This window comes from Sciurus vulgaris (assembly GCF_902686455.1).
Source record: "Sciurus vulgaris genome assembly, chromosome: 3".
NCBI classification, from domain to species: Eukaryota; Metazoa; Chordata; class Mammalia; order Rodentia; family Sciuridae; genus Sciurus; species Sciurus vulgaris.
Genome location: NC_136463.1, coordinates 31,132,906 through 31,148,988, shown reverse-complemented (window position 1 = coordinate 31,148,988; position 16,083 = coordinate 31,132,906).

Here is a 16,083-nt window from a genome sequence, read left to right as displayed (position 1 = left end):
AAAATATATACCTATTAAGTAACTAAGGTTGTTAACTTTAGCAGACACAAATGTCGGTACATCACTAAGAAAAGGATTAATACCTTAATGAAAAAAATTGTTGAAAAACAGCACAAGTATTTAATGTATGCCCACACATAAAACGTGCTACAGGCCTATAAACTTTGGATAAAATGTTTACTTGCATTTATGAACGAAGAAATATAAGTGGAAACAACAATAAAATGCAATATTTTAGAACTGACGAATTAAATTAAATATTCAAAATGAATTATCCTCACTGTGGACTTGGATAATAGGAAGTGAGCATTCTTACACATCATTCTTCCAATGTGCGTGGGTAATTATTCAACTTTTTGGAGGACAATTTGTTGGTTTTTTTATTCTTTCCACATTGTTTAGCCAATATCATTCCCCAGTATTTTCTTTTCCCTACTCCCTCCCTCTGGTCCCTTTTCTCTACTCTACTGATCTCCCTTCAATTTTCATGAGATCCCCACCTTTCCTTTCATTTTCCTCTCTAGCTTCCACATATGAGAGAAAACATGACTCTTGACTCTGAGTTTGGTTTATTCTGTTTAACAGAAGAAGGTAATCTAGTTCTACCCATTTTCCTGCAAAAGACTTAATTGAATTTTTCTTTATCGCTGAGTAAAACGCCATTGTGTATATATACCGCATTTTCATTATCCATTCATCTGTGGACAGACGCCTAGGCTGGTTCCATAGTTTGGAAGTGAATGTGCTGCCATATATGTGGGCACGCATGTATGGTTATAGTAGGCCGACTTTAATGTTTAGGATAAATACGGGGGAGTGATTAAAGCTGGGTAATAGGCGTTTCCATTCTTAGTCATTTGAGGAACCTCCACACTGATTTCCACAGTGGTTGCACCAATTTACAATCTAAGAGGGCAATTTGTACATGCCCCGATCATTTTTACTTACAGCATTTACACATCGATTCTATGGAACCAAGTAATTATGTGCACTGTTGTTTACAATAATGGAAACTGGATATGACCTAAATGCAACAGATTTGGTGATCAAATGTTATAGTATTGTACTCTCCTTTGGGTATTAAATAAAGGCGGTAACTATTTGCCAATATAGAGATATTTCCATAATATATTATTTATGGCTTGGAAAATGGACATGAGGCTACACAACACTACATATATTTTTTTTCCATGCATGTATATTTACCCTTTTTTTCTAGCATGACTTTCAACTAATGTTTTAGAAATGAAAATTTTTGTTGTGCATATACTCCTGAATATTCTTCCTTTTTCTCTACTGGTACCCAACTCATGCCTGCTTCTTTAAAATCTATTTTGAAATAACATGTCCTTTTTGGGATCCCTTCCTTTCTGTGATCTGTTGTGACTACAAGCACACACTATCTTCCACAGAAAGGTAATGGAAGAAAGGACCAGTGAATGCTTCACACCAAGAACATATACTGTGGAAAGAAACTCAGTGAAGAAAACCACAACTTTAAGTCAAAGTAGAGAAGGGTTTAATAACATGGAATGCGGCATTTGCTGTGGTCCACTGGCCTGAATTGTCTTTCCTATAGAAGAATGAATTGGGAGTTATGGGACACTAGCCAGTCCTGAGAATGCTTCCGCTTCCCTGGCTGGTTTGGTTCAGCATCTCCTTCCCTCTCCTAAAGTCTACTTTGAGTCTAGGTAAGAATGCCATTAGTGGAGGGGAGAAAAACTTGGTCTGACAGATTTTAGAGTTAATAGTGCTGTTAAAATAGCTGTCAAAGTAAACCCTGCCAGAATTCATGGCACTCATGAAATAAAGAGAGTAATTTGTTCAAAATCTTATTATCCCAGGAGCATGTATATTAGGGAAAGGAAGATGAGGTGCTGCTTAATGTTCCTTATAACTAAGTGTCTCTCTACCCCTGATTCTAACACATGGCCATGAGAAAGAAGGGAGCTTTCAATTGAAATGGACAGCAGGAGAAAATAATTAGGTATCTTTTTGTGTTCCTTTAGTTTTTCCTTCTAGCATACCATACAACTACCTTCAGAGAGCACCATGAGGCTCTTACAAAATGGAGTCAACTCCCAGTCTTGGTTTGGGAGTTAGAGGGATGTGACTCCATGGTCGGGGGATGTGCTGCCTACTTAGGGTACATTCATGGAAAGAAAATCACACAATAGGCGATGCTGCTGGGTAATGCTTTTCAATCACCGAAGCTGTTTTATGATAAATATTGTATTCAGCAGTATGTATTATGCATGCTTTTTGCAAAATGTCTGCAAACTAATCTCTGGCAAGCACAGATGACAGGAAATACTTAATGCAAGGCCCTGGCAGCTTGTAGACATGCTGAAATTCAGTGCAGACAGAAACTCTCATAGACAGGGAGACAGAGGGCTTCACCAACGGGATAATAATTGTCTTCAGTGTTGAGTTCATTTTCATTTATCCAAGAACTTCAAAATGCTTCCCTGAGATTGTCCTATTCTTCAGTGTTTAAAATAGTAAAATGGAGCAGAGGTTGAGTGATTTCCTACCATCTTCCAGTAACTCTAATGCAGAGGAGAATTCTGACATTATGTTCATAAAACTGCCCAGTGGGCTCTGGGCAATTTTTTTGCTCTCCTCTCCCATTAAGAAAGTTAGGGTGGTACTTAAGTGCAGGGCATAAATGTCAAGGTGTTTGTGGTATAGGTTTGAAATGATCTGGGTGAGTTAGGATTTTGTAGAAGAAGAAATGCCCTGAGCAGTTAAGTTGAAATGGAAATGTGTTTCCTGGGGAATTATGAGAACCAGGGTGTGTACGTGTAGGAGGTGAAGTCCAAGGTTCCTCAGTGGCCCTGATCTTATTGGCCTAAAATTTTATATCTGAATTCTCAACCAAAGGGAAGATAAGAACTGAACAGGGAGGATTTAGGGATGTGCACTCTTCAGGTCTCTGAAAACTACTTAAAACATAAAACAAGCTATCATTGATCCAGAGTACGGTAGAAGGGATCCTAGGGATTGTCTTCATCAACTTCTTCCTATCCCCAACTAATTTGACAAATGAACAAATGGAAGCCTTATAAACCATAGTAATAAAATGGCTTAACTAATGTCATATGATGAATTAGTGCAGAATCAGGGAAACAAACTAGGCCTGTTGTTTCTCTTCTTAGATGTCTGTAGAAGTCAAAGAGAGTGAAATGTTTTTCAAATCATTTTTCCTGGAAATATAGGAAGGAGGTATCAAAGCTATTATTTCTTCAAATATTCTCTCAGCCCTACTGTCTTTCTCTTCTTCTTGATTTCTAATGTTACCAATATTGATTTTTTTATTGTTCCATAGGTTTCTGAAGTATTATTCATTTATTCCTTGTCTTTTTTCTCTGTTGTTCAAATTGGGTTGTTCTCCTCCTTTTTTTTGGTTGTTTTTTTTGTTTTTGGGTACTGGGGCTTGAACCCAGGGGTACTTAAGCCACATCCCCAGCCCCTGAAAATTTTATTTTGAGACAGGGTCTTGCTAAATTGCTCAGGGCCTTGATAAGTTTCTAAAGCTGGCTTTCAACTCATGATTCTCCTACTTTCTGGGATTACAGGCATGAGCCACCACTCCTGGCTCCTCCTTCTTATTTCTGGTACTGGTGATTGAGCCCAGGGGCACTCTACCATTAAACTACATCCCATCCCTTGTTATTTATTTATTTATTTATTTTGAAAATAGGTTCTTGCTTAGTGGCTGAAGCTGGTCTTGATCCTTCTGCTTCAGCCTTCAGAGTCCCTGGGATTATAGGTGTAGACCACTGTGCCTGGACAGTTTGAGTAGATTCTTTGCTCTGCCCTTAGTTCATTGATTTTCAGCCTTTGTAATCTGCACTACACTGTTTCATCCATTCACTGAGTATTTTATTTGTTGTTATTTTTTATTAAGTTCTGTAATTTTCACTTGGTTCTTTTTTTTTTTAATAATTCATTATTTATTGACATGCTGTGTTTTACTCAGGAAAATTTTGTAACTGAGTATGGAAGCATTTTTTTTTTTTTTTTGATGGCTGCTTTAAAAATGTGTGCGTGTGTGTGTGTGTGTGTGTGTGTGTGTATGAGAGACAGACAGACACACACACACAGGTCTTGTTATGAGGCCCAAATTGACCTTAAACTCTTGGTCTCAAGTGATCCTCCTGCCTCAGCCATCCAAGTAGCTAGGAACTACAGGCATGCATGACTGTCAGATTTGAAATTCCTGTCACATAGTTGTAGCATATAAAATTCCGATTCATTTTGGTATTGGCATCAGGTGATTATATGTTCTCATTCAAGTTGTGAATTTCCTGGTTCTTGGTATGACAATGTATTATCTGTTGAGTACTGGACATTTCCTCTGTTATGGTAGGATACTTGGTGTCCTATTTAATTCTTTTATTTTAGCAGGCAGCACCCATTTAGATTTAGCATGCAAATCCTCGCTTAGTTGCGTGGGCTGTGGTTTCAATGAAGGTTTAATTTTCAGACTTGGTAAGACTGTTCAGCCCTTTGGTTTATCTGATGCCACTGGGGCTTCCACTAGTTCGTGATGGTGCATATAAATGCCCTGCACTTATAAATACCCACACGTAAATGCCCTGCACTTCCCTTCTTCTCCCCCCCAAACTTTTTTACTCATGTCACAATTTACATTTTATGTTGTTTCTCCTCTCATAAATCATTGTAACTATAGTCATTTCAATATTTTTTCTTTTAACTTTTATAATAAAGTTGAGTATAATTGATGCACTATCAGTACAGTGCTCGATTATTCAGGATTTGATTACATTCCTACCTTGACAGTGAATTTTCTCCAGTATCATTGTTCTTCCTTTTCCTTCTCCTCATCTTTAAGTACTTCAGTGTCCTTACAGCTATATTTTTGATTAATTATTGTTTTAGTCACCTATTTTGCCGCGGTGACTAAGGGACCCCATCCGAACAATTGTAGAGGAGAAAAAGCTTATTTGAGGACTCAGGGCCCCCATTCCTCAAGGCTCCAGGTGGGGCAGAACATCATGGTGGGAGAGTGTGGTGGAGGGAAGCAATTCACACCATGGTGATCAGGAAGCAGAGAGAGGTCTCCGCTTGCCAGATACAAATATATACCCCAAAGCCACACCCCAATTCCCACCTCCTCCAGCAGCACCCTCCCACTTCAGTTACCAATCAGTTAATCCCAATCAGGGGTTTAATTCACTAATTGGGTTAAGACTCTCACAACCCAATCGTTTCTTCTTTGAACCTCCTTTCATTGTCTCACACGTGAGCTTTTGGGGGACACCACATCTAAACCATAACAATTGTCCTAGTTTTAAAGTATACCATACTGGATAACATGTAGAAAGTCAAGAAATGGATAGTTGAAATTTTTCTGAATGTGAAGAATTAGAGTTCAGATATTGTTTTTCAATTTAAGGAGAGACTTTGCTTACTTAATAGAGCAAAATTTAATTTATAACATATATATAACTTATAATTTATCTTTCAGAATTCCATCTGAACACTTATTAAAAACTGTGTCATAATTGCTGTGAAAATATATACATGTATTTCAATGCTTTCTTTATACTGAGAGTTTCGGTTTAAAAGAAATGAGAAGAGTTCGTCTAGTCTCCAGGAGAATGATTGTTGATTCTGTCTGAGTAATTGTTCATAAGTTTGATGCTACGCCTTCTTTGCAAAAGTATTAGGCTAAACATCTCTGATTCCACTGGGTAGCATCCACCTCAGATACACATGTAAGCATGTGACTCACACAATGCTCTGCTTGTTAAAAAGGCAGTGTGGTGGGACAGTGGAGAAGCTGGGTGGTGAACTGATACTCACAGGGGTATTGAATTTTTTCAGTGTGGCCTTGGTTGTATCTGAAGATTTCCAGGCTGTCCTACAAAATAAAAGAACAGGTTTAGAGCCAGCTGAGACTGAATACAAAACAGAATTGGAGGTGAATCATGTGTTTGTTCACAAGCCTTCTAAGTGAGACTTGTGTGGATTCATTTGTCATAAGGTGAGAAATACACAACCTTTGGACTTATGGCCAGTCACTCACCACCCCTCCAGACCTCAACATGTTGAGTTCCTCTTGAGGAACCTGCACAGAAGCACTCATATTCCTTGAGGAAAGACACAAAGGTATGCAAATGCAAAATTTTATGGTATTAATGATACCATCTGACTGCTTACAAGAAAGCAGCTGTTAGGCAGGCCAAAATATTATACAATATGTTCAGAATTAAAATTTGGCATTAATTTTAATGAATGAATTAATGTTTTTTAAAACTATTCAAAAGGCCTAGAATGAGAATATATAAAATCATTGATTGCCATAAGATGCATAATTGGGTAATAATGCGTGTCCTGAAATGTCTTAGTCACATCAATCCTCTATAAACTTTGCATTTATACCAGAAAAGACTCATTAAAATGAATGAAGGCTTGCCTTGATTGACTCTGTTAGAACTATTTCATTCAGAGTAAAATAAAAGGGAATAATCAACTATGGTAAAAAATCTAAACATCACGTGGAAAACAATTGGAGTTCAGGGGCAGCATATTTCCCTTTATGTAAATCATGCTCAGTCTTTTCTAATGCAGATCCACATAAGTAAATATCACTTTCATAATTTATATTTGAGTTTGTTTAAATTTGGTGAAATTCAATTCAGTTTTCTAGAGTCCAATGTATTTTGTCTGTAAAATAAGTGAGTTGTTCACATGGCGACCAATACTTTTTCAAATAAAATACTCTCATATTTTAAAGAAATGCAAGTTTCATGGTATTAACAATACCATCTGACTCTTTACAAGAAAGCAGCTGTTAGGTCAAATATATACTAGACATGCAATTGATTTTGCCAGTGAGGATGTGTGGTGTAAGACATAAGTCAGCATAATCCCTGCCCTGCTGGGGCTCACACTCTGGCTTCAGAAACAAGCAAATGAAAATACCCGTGACTGCAACATAGGATTAAACACTTTAGAGAGGTACAAGCTATATGTGGTAGGAAATGGAAGGAGCAAGGGATCATGTCTAGTTTCAAGGATTTGGCTGTATATTAAGGTGACAGTGTCATTTGAAATGGGTGCAGAAGTGTGCATAAGATTTTAATAGTTTAAGAGGGCATTGTGAAAGCATTGCTTCTACCTTTATCATGCAAGAATCATAGAGATGGAAAATCAGGGGCCATGTTCAAGAAACCTACACCTCTTCTTCCAGTTGGTTGAAACATGGTACATGCAAAGAAGCAAGCTAGAAATATAGTTTGAGACCCCATGTTGAAAAACCTTAATCACCAAAATGAAAATTCAAACTGTAGGAAAAAGGAGCTATTAAAAGTTTTTAAGTAAAAACTTTTAATGAAATGAAAAGGATTATTATTCTAGCTAGGCTTTGTAGAAATGAAATTGGAAATTTTTTTTATTTTTTTATTGTAAACAAATGGGATACATGTTGTTTCTCTGTACATGGCGTAAAGGCATACCATTTGTGTAATCATAAATTTACATAGAGTAATGTTGTTTGATTCATTCTGTTATTTTTTCCCTTCCCCCCACCCCTCCCACCCCTCTTTTCCCTCTATACAGTCCTTCCTTCCTTCATACTTGCCCCCCTCCCTAACCCTAACTCTAACCCTAACACTAACGCTTCCCTCCCCCCATTATGTGTCATCATCCACTTATCAGCGAGATCATTCGTCCTTTGGCTTTTTGAGATTGACTTATCTCACTTAGCATGAAATTCTCCAATTTCATCCATTTGCCTGCAAATGCCATAATTATATCATTCTTTATGGCTGAGTAATATTCCATTGTATATATATATACCACAGTTTCTTTATCCACTCATCAATTGAAGGACATCTAGGTTGGTTCCACAGTCTGGCTATTGTGAATTGAGCAGCTATGAACATTGATGTGGCTGTATCTCTGTAGTATGCTGATTTTAAGTCCTTTGGGTATAGGCCAAGGAGTGGGATAGCTGGGTCAAATGGTGGTTCCATTCCCAATTTCCTAAGGAATCTCCACACTGCTTTCCAGAGTGGCTGCACTAATTTGCAGCCCCACCAGCAGTGTATGAGTGTACCTTTCTCCCCACATCCTCGCCAACACCTGTTGTTGCTTGTATTCTTGATAATCGCCATTCTAATTGGGGTGAGATGGAATCTTAGGGTGGTTTTGATTTGCATTTCTCTTATTACTAGAGATGTTGAACATTTTTCCATATGTTTGTTGATTGCTTGTAGATCTTCTGTGAAGTGTCTATTCATTTCCTTAGCCCATTTGTCGACTGGATTATTTGTATTCTTGGAGTAGAGTTTTTTGAGTTCTTTATAGATTCTGGAGATTAGTGCTCTATCTGAAGTATGATTGGCAAAGATATTCTCCCACTCTGTAGGCTCTTTCTTCGCATTGCTGATAGTTTCCTTTGCTGAGAGAAAGCTTTTTAGTTTGAATCTATCCCAGTTATTGATTCTTCCTTTTATTTCTTGTGCTATGGGAGTCCTGTTAAGGAAGTCTGGTCCTAAACCGACATGTTGAAGATCTGGACCTACTTTTTCTTCTATAATCTGCAGGGTGTCTGGTCTGATTCCGAGATCCTTAATCCATTTTGAGTTTAGTTTTGTGAATGGTGAGAGATATGGGTTTAGTTTCATTCTGTTGCATATGGATTTCCAATTCTCCCAGCACCATTTGTTGAAGAGGCTATCTTTTCTCCATTGCATATTTTTGGCCCCTTTGTCTAGTATGAGAAAATTGTATTTATTTGGGTTTGTGTCCATGTCCTCTATGCTGTACCATTGATCTACCTTTCTATTTTGGTAACAATACCATGCCGTTTTTGTTACTATTGCTATATAGTAGAGTTGAAGATTTGGTATTGCAATACCCCCTGTTTCACTCTTCCTGCTAAGGACTGCTCTAGCTATTCTGGGTTTCTTATTCTTCCAGATGAATTTCATAATTGCTTGCTCTATTTCTGTAAGGTAAGTCATTGGGATTTTAATTGGAATTGCATTGAATTTGTATAGCACTTTAGGTAGTATGGCCATTTTGACAATATTAATTCTTCCTATCCAAGAACATGGAAGATCTTTCCATCTTCTAAGGTGTTCTTTAATTTCTTTCTTTAGTGTTCTGTAGTTCTCATTGTAGAGGTCTTTCACCTCTTCTGTGAGATTGATTCCCAAGTATTTTATTTTTTTCGATGCTATTGTGAATGGGGTAGTTTTCCTAATTTCTCTTTCTGAAGATTCATCACTTATGTATAAAAATGCGTTGGATTTCTGAGCATTGATCTTGTAACCTGCTACTTTACTGAATTCACTTATGAGTTCTAAGAGTTTTCTGGTGGAATTTCCAGGTTCCTCTAAATATATAATCATATCATCAGCGAACAGGGATAGTTTGAGTTCTTCTTTTCCAATTCGTATCCCTTTAATTTCTTTGGTTTGTCTAATTGCTCTGGCTAGAGTTTCAAGGACGATATTGAATAGAAGTGGTGAAAGAGGGCATCCCTGCCTTGTTCCAGTTTTTAGGGGGAATGCTTTCAGTTTTTCACCATTTAGAATGATATTGGCCATGGGCTTAGCGTAAATGGCCTTTACAATGTTAAGGAATGTTCCCACTATCCTTGTTTTTTCTAGTGTTTTGAGTATGAAGGGATGCTATATTTTATCAAATTCTTTTTCTGCATCTATTGAAATAATCATGTGATTCTTGACTTTAAGTCTATTGATATGGTGAATGACATTTATTGATTTCCTGATGTTGATCCAACCTTGCATCCCTGGGATGAAACCCACTTGATCATGGTGCACTATCTTTTTAATATGTTTTTGTATGCGATTTGCTAAAATTTTGTTGAGAATTTTTGCGTCGATGTTCATTAAGGATATTGGTCTGAAATTTTCTTTCCTTGATGAGTCTCTGTTTGGTTTAGGTATCAGGGTGATATTGGCTTCATAGAATGAGTTTGGGAGGGTTCCCTCCTCTTCTATTTCATGGAATACTTTGAGAAGTATTGGAATGAGCTCTTCCTTAAAGGTTTTGTAGAACTCGGCTGAGAACCCATCTGGTCCTGGACTTTTCTTTGTTGGTAGGCTTTTGATGACTTCTTCTATTTCATTACTTGAAATTGGTCTACTTAAATTGTGTATGTCCTCCTCGTTCAGTTTAGGCTATTCATATATCTCTAGAAACCTGTTGATGTCTTCAAAATTTTTTGTTTTGTTGGAGTATAGATTTTCAAAATAGCTTCTAATTAAGTTTTGTATTTCATTCCTGTCTGCTGTGATATTTCCTTGTTAATTCTGAATTTTGGTGATTTGGGTTTTCTCTCGTCTTCTCTTTGTTAGTGTGGCTAAAGGTTTATCAATTTTGTTTATTTTTTTGAAGAACCAACTATTTATTTTGTCAATTTTTTGTATTGTTTCTTTTGCTTCAATTTCATTGATTTCAGCTCTGAGTTTGACTATGTCCTGTCTTCTACTACTTTTGGTGCTGGTCTGTTCTTCTTTTTCTAGGGCTTTGAGCTGTAGTGTTAGGTCGTTTATTTGTTGAGTTTTACTTCTTTTATTAAATGTGCTCCATGAAATAAATTTCCCTCTAAGTACTGCTTTCATAGTGTCCCAGAGATTTTGATATGATGTTTCTTTGTTCTCATTTACCTCTAAGAATTTTTTAATTTCCTTCCTAATATCTTCTGTTATCCATTCATTGTATAATAGCATATTGTTTAATCTCCAGATGTTGGAATAGTTTCTGTGTTTTACTCTTTCATTTATTTCTAACTTCAATCCATTATGATCTGATAGAATACAAGGTAGTGTCTCAGTGTCTCTATCTTCTTATATTTGCTAACATTAGCTTTGTGGCATAATATATGGTCTATTTTAGAGAAGGACCCATGTGCTGCTGAGAAGAAAGTGTATTCGCTCTTGGTTGGATGGTATATTCTATAAATGTCCGTTAAGTCTAAATTATTGATTGTGTTATTGAGATCTATGGTTTCTTTGTTCAATTTTTGTCTGGAAGATCTGTCCAGTGGTGAGAGAGGCGTGTTAAAATCACCTAGTATTATTGTGTTATGGTCTATTTGGTTTCTGAAATTGAGAAGGATTTGTTTGACATACATGGATGAGTCACTCTTTGGGGCATAGATGTTTATGATTGTTATGTCTTGCTGATTTATGCTTCCCTTAAGCAGTATGAAATGACCTTCTTTATCCCTTCTGACTAACTTTGGCTTGAAGTCCACATTATCGGAAATGAGGATGGATACTCCATCTTTTTTGCTGAGTCCATGTGCATGGTATGTTTTTCCCCATCCTTTCACCTTTAGTCTATGGGTATCTCTTTCTATGAGGTGAGTCTCTTGCAGGCAACATATTGTTGGATCTTTCTTTTTAATCCAATCTGCCAGTCTATGTCTTTTGCTTGATGAATTCAGGCCATTAACATTCAGGGTTATTATTGAGATATGATTTGGTTTCCCGGTCATTTGGTTCATTTTTTAAATTTTATTTATTTATTTGTTTATTTGACACGACTTGGTTCCTCCTTTATTTGACAAGTCCTTTAGGATAATTCCTTCCTTTGCTGATTTACTTCTTTGTTTTTCATCTCTTCCTCATGGAATATTTTGCTGAGAATGTTCTGTAGTGCTGGCTTTCTTTTTGTAAATTCTTTTAGCTTTTGTTTATCATGGAAGGATTTTATTTCATTGTCAAATTTGAAGGTAAGTTTTGCTGGGTATAAGATTCTTGGTTGGCATCCATTTTCTTTCAGGGCTTGAAAAATGTTGTTCCAGGCCCTTCTAGCTTTTCGGGTCTGGACTGAAAAATCTGCTGATATCTGTATTGGTTTCCCCCTGAATGTAATTTGGTTCTTTTCTCTCATAGCCTTTAAGATTCTGTCTTTATTTTGTATGTTCGGTATTTTCATTATAATGTGCCTTGGTGTGGGTCTGTTGTAATTTTGTGTATTTGGAGTCCTATAAGCCTCTTGAACTTGATTTTCCATTTCATTCTTCAGATTTGGGAAATTTTCTGATATTATTTCATTGAATAGATTGTTCATTCCTTTTTTTGTTTCCCTAAGCCTTCCTCAATCCCAATAATTCTTAAATTTGGCCTTTTCATGATATCCCATAGTTCTTGTAGATTCTGTTCATGATTTCTTACCATCTTCTCTGTTTGTTCAACTTTGTTTTCAAGGTTAAATATTTTGTCTTCAATGTCTGAGGTTCTGTCTTCCAGGTGTTCTATCCTACTGGATATGCTTTCTGTGGAGTTCTTAATTTGGTTTATTGTTTCCTTCATGTCAAGGATTTCTGTTTGGTTTTTTTCAATATCTCTAATTCTTTATTGAAATGATCTTTTGCTTCCTGTATTTGCTCTTTTAACTGTCGATTGGTGCTATCATTCAATCCCTGCATTTGCTCTTTCATCTCATCATTTGCTTCCCTGATCATTTTAATTATGTACATTCTGAACTCCTTTTCTGTCATTTCTTCTGCCATGCTGTCATTGGGTTTTATTGATGTAACATCTAGATTTGTTTGCGGCATTTTCTTTCCTTGTTTTCTCATATTGTTCAGGTATCAGTGGACTGCTGAGATATTGTAGATTTCCTCCACCGACTTACAATGTCTCTGAAGATTTCTATATATATCCCCTCTTAGCCTTCAGTAGGCAGAAGTCTTAGAGGAAGTTGATAATGCAGTGCTCCACAAGGAAGCTGCCTCTCTAGGAGTGGTGGCCTTCAGGTGGGGTATATTCCCTGCTGGTGGGCAGAGGTGCCTCCTCTTGTTGACCAATGGTCATCCAAAGGGGAACTAGGCTGCAGGCTGAGGCAAGGCCTGTTTGGGCCTGTGTCTCTGGTTTTACTGTCCTTGTGGGGAAACCTCACCCGGCAGGGAAGACTCATGTGGTGGGGAGGTCTCGCTGGTCACTTCCCCTCCTAGAGGTACCCCTCAATTTACAGCTACTGCCTGGGCTGGGCTGCCTTCCTCTGCAAAGTTCCCAAGGGCCCGGCCCTACCTCCTGGACCTGGGAGCCTCACCCTTCGCAGATGTATCTCCTTAGGCTGCCCCTCCTCAGAGAATCTGCCCGCAGTCCTGGAACCTTCGCTCTGCCCCTAAGCGTGTCTCTGTGCGGCTCTTCCACCAAGAAGCCTCCTAGATCCTGGGACCCTGCTCTGCACCTAATTGCCTGGCTATGAGGCCCCTCCTCTGAGCAGGCACCTGGGGCCCCATACAATCGCTCTGAGTCCCAGAGACCCGCCACATGCCTCTTCCTCCAGACAGCCGCCCAGTATTCCAGTGCAGCCACTAGGAGTCCAAGCAACTCACTACGTGTCTCCTCCTCCCACCAACCGCCTGTAGCCCTGGGCAATCACTCCAAGTCGAAGTGACCCACCCCGTTCCTCCTCCTCCTCCAGGTAACCCCCTGGGTGTTCAGGAGCGGTTGCTCTGAGTGGCTCTGAATCCACGTGACCTGCTGCATGCCTCCTCTGGGCAGCTGCCCGGAGCTCTGGTGCAGCCATTCGAGACCAAGCGACCCACTGCACTTCTCCTCCAGGCAGCCCCCCTGTGTTCAGGAGCGGTTGCTTTAAGTCCAAACAATTCACCAATCGCCTCCTCCTCTGAGCAGCCACCTGGAGCTCTAATGCGGTCACTGCAAGTCCAAACGTCCCGCCGTGCTCCTCCTCCTCCTCCTCCTACTCCTCAGGGCAGGCCCCGGTGTTCAGAAGTGGTCTGAGTCCAAACAGCTCGCCATGCAGCTCCTCCTCTGGCAACCGCCAGTAGCTCTGGTGTAGTCACTCCGAATCCAAGGGGCCACGCTCCTCCTCCTCCTCCTCAGGGCAGGCCCCGGTGTTCTGAGTTCACACAGCTCTCCTCGCCGCTCCTCCCTGGGCAGCCACCAGAGCCCCAGTGATTGCTCTGAGTCCCAGTGCTGTGCTGAGTGGCCTCCTCTACAATGCTCCCAGTTGTCTGAGTTCACTGCTCCAGCGGGGGGAGGGGTGTCTCACTGGGCAGCTCTACTTCACAAAGTTCCCTGCGTTCCGGGACAACCGCCCCATCCAGGACGCCTCCCCAATGGGAGAGACTCACCCGGCTGCTTTGAGTTGGTCCCAAGTCTCTCTATATCTCCTCTTTTGAATCCTGAGTCCTGGAGGAACATGAAATGCAGCCACCCTCTAGGCCACCATCTTGAAAACCCGAAATTGGAAATTAAAGAAAGAGGATAAAGATAAATGGGTGGAGCCAGAATAACTACACTCTTCAATCATCAAAAGTATTTACTTGAGTGTTGTGTACAGTGCTTATTCATTGTTGAACTTAATAGAAGCAAAATGTATTGATTAATTTTTAATATTCATTTAACTTTTGGTGGGGGGAGTAAGATGTTCCTTTGCTGTACACTTTTTGAGAATGAGTTTTATTTCAACACTTAAAATAGAGAGTAGAAGGTTAGGCTCTGAGAAACCAATAGTAAAAGTTGAGAAAAAGTCCATGTAAATCAGGAAGGGATGGTTAATAGAATTCCTAGTGACTGGTATTTCTGATACCTAGTTGAAATAAGACAGTTTCCTTACTTGTCTAATGTATGTGCCTCAGGCTATTGGCAATATAAAATACTCTCTAGTCATTGCTCTAACTGTATCTAGTCATGACTCTAAATCAGATTTCTCAAAGTAAGGTCCATAGGTTGATGAATCAGCATCTCTGGTAGTAGCAGATTTCTGCTTCCAATTGCAAAAGACCTTTGTTACTATAGTAACAAGAAAGAAAAATATAATATAAAAATCATGCTTTTGTGTGGGACTATGAAGAAAATAAGGAAGTCTTGATTAACTGCATATGAGTGAGGGAGAAATCCTTCATTAAAAGATACAAGCAATTCATACCTGAGAGAAGGTGCCTGCTCTGGGTATGTACATGTGTAAGACAGATTGAACATATTAAAAGATTTTGCAGGGTCCAGGATAAACCAGCTGAGCTTTTAAATGACACTGTTCAAATGAATTTGTAGCTGGACAGAACAAGTCTCAGTGTGAAATCACATTCCTTTGCTATAACTCCTCCCACCAAAAATTTTGTGAGGGATGTATAGGAGTTAGAAAGCAGAATATATTTTTGCACAAGCTTCACATTTTCATAGTATTTAGGCTCTTTGAGCCTTATGAATTTGAATTAAAAGATGAACCAGAAGTATCTGAAAATGTCACCCAACCCTGTTCCTATTTCATACACTGTGAAGATTCAAGGAATGGATTGATTCTGGAGAGCTGTTGCAGGAAGTTGGAGGTCAGGCTAATAAATGAACTCAATCTAATTAAAACTGCAGCCCAGATCAAGATAAACAACTCCTGGAGTAATGTGAATATTCAGTTTCCCATCCTAACCTTCAGACATGGGGAAAGACTTTCACTTTCAGAAAACAAGACAAAACAGAACAATATTCTTTTTTGGTCTTTACCATCCTTTTCAACACATTGTCTAATACATAATACAAAATTACAAGACATGTGAAAAATGGGCTTGTGCCTGGACCCCACCTCGAGCAGCTAAATCCGAATCTGTGAAACTACTAGTTGAAAGAGATAGCTGAAATGGAGAGATTTGCATGTGACAGAAAAGAAGAAAGATTATAGAGATGAGAGAGTCAGTTATCCTCTGACATGCAAATGGAGAAATGAGATTATTTAGGGAAATGAAAAGTATCAAATGCTTCCAACGAGAAGAAACAGGCTATAAGCCAAGATAAAAATCATATTGATCTGGGTTCTTTAATACAATAGTTTGAAGATTTCTACTTTCAAAATATCATCCTTCTGGGATTGGGGATATAGCTTAGTAATAGGATATGTGGTTACCCTGCATGAGGCCCTGGATTCAATCACACACATGTACAAAAAAGTCGCCTTTCTGGGTTAGGCCATTTCTAATAACAATAATAACTTTGCTTATGCTTTGAAGCTTAGAAAATTCCAATAAAAAAGAAAAAAATATTTCTTATGGCTTATTTTATCAAGCTATTAATTTTAAGCAGAAAACCAATGCAGTAGGCTATA